Below are 1,820 nucleotides of genomic sequence, written 5' to 3'. Positions count from 1 at the left end.
TATTCTGTCACCCTGGGTAGAGTGCCCTGGCATCATAGCTCATAGCAACCTCAAACTCTTGGGCTCAAGAGATCCTCTTGCCTCAGCTTCCCAAGTAGCTGGGTCTATAGGCACCTTCCAGAATTCCCAGCTTTTTTTCTATTTTTAGTAGAGATAGGGTCTCGTTCTTGCTCAGGCTGGTCTCAAACTCCTGAACTCAAGCAATCTACCCACCTCAGCCTCCCAAATTGCTAGGATTACAGGTGTGAGCCACCACACCTGCCAAACTGGTGATTCTTTTTTTTTTTTTTTGAGACAGAGTCACTCTTGGTAGAGTACCGTGGTGTCATAGCTCATAGCAACCTCAAACTCCTGGGATTAAGTGATTCTCTTGCCTAGGCCTCCCAAGTAGCTGGAACTACAGGTGCCTGCCAGGGCACTCGGCTATTTTTAGAGATAAGGTCTCACTCTGGCTCAGGCTGGTCTTGAACCTGTGAGCTTAAGCAATCCACCTGCCTTGGCCTCTCAAGTGCTGAGATTACAGGCATGAGCCACCACGCCCAGCCCCAAGCTGGTGATTATTAAATTCAGACAAGTTTAGGGAGGAGACCCTAAGACCAGAGGATTACAACCCAGAAATTATTCCAGCTAGATCCCTGGTATCTACAGAAGCAATGAGGTGACTATCTTAGGGAAATGTGTGAAAGATGAGCAGGTCTTCTCTGGGGCACAGTAGGGGCTTCACACAAAGGTCCTGCTGTGCTACCTCATCCCAGGAAGTAGGGCAAATTTTGTACATGTTATGTAGGACTCCAGGTGCCTTTCTCCAGCCCATAAAGCTGCTATGGGGTCTGTCCTTGTCTGCACAGAACAAGAGTTTAAGGCCACACTTTTAGCTCAGTGCCTGTGGCTCAAGTGGCTAAGGTGCCAGCCACATAAACCTAAGGTGGCAGGTTCGAATCCAGCCCGGGCCCACCAAACAACAATGATGGCTGCAACTAACAAAAATAGCCAGGCGTTGTGGCGGGCGCCTGCGGACCTAGCTACTTGGGAGGCAGAGGCAGGAGACTCGCTTGAGCCCAAGAGTTGGAGGTTGCTGTGAGCTGTGATGCCACAGCACTCTACCCACGGGGACAGCTTGAGGCTCTGTCTCAAAAAAAAAAAAAAAAAAAAGCCACACTTTCCAAACTGTGTTCCTCAAGAGTCAGGGTTCAGGGGGGCAAAGGGGAGAGGCAAAAATCTACCTGAAGAGTACCATGAACACTATTTGGGTAAAGGGCACAATTAATAGCTGTGACTCAAGCATTACAAAAGAGATCCATGTAGCCAAAAACATTTATATCCCCTTAATATTTGGAGGGAAAACAGGGTTCAGTGGAAGTATCTTGGGAAACAAAGGGAGGGAGACACATATTAGACACATCTTTCACTTTAGCCAGAGCACTCTGTCTAAAAAAAAAAAAAAGAAAGAAAAAGAAAACTTGAAGCTGGCCCAGGGTGAGACAAGTTAGCATGTGGAGAAAAAAGGCCCTTGAGAAAGGCTGGCTGCCACTCTGTTCCTGTTCACTGTTACTTTGGAAGGTGGGACAGTGTAGCTGGATCTTCCAATTTTTCAAGCAAAGTAAGAACCCACTGGAGTTGAGATTTTTGTGAGGACCTAGGCACTGAGCCAGTCTCTCCAGGTTCAAATCCTGGCAATTTACTTAATTTCTTTTTTTTTTTTTTTTTTGCAGTTTTCTGGCCAGGGCAAAGTAAGAACCCACTGGAGTTGAGATTTTTGTGAGGACCTAGGCACTGAGCCAGTCTCTCCAGGTTCAAATCCTGGCAATTTACTTAATTTC

The sequence above is a fragment of the Otolemur garnettii genome, unplaced genomic scaffold (genome assembly GCF_000181295.1).
Source record: "Otolemur garnettii isolate 467f Iridium unplaced genomic scaffold, OtoGar3 scaffold00099, whole genome shotgun sequence".
NCBI lineage: Eukaryota > Metazoa > Chordata > Mammalia > Primates > Galagidae > Otolemur > Otolemur garnettii.
This window is presented reverse-complemented; position numbering follows the sequence as displayed.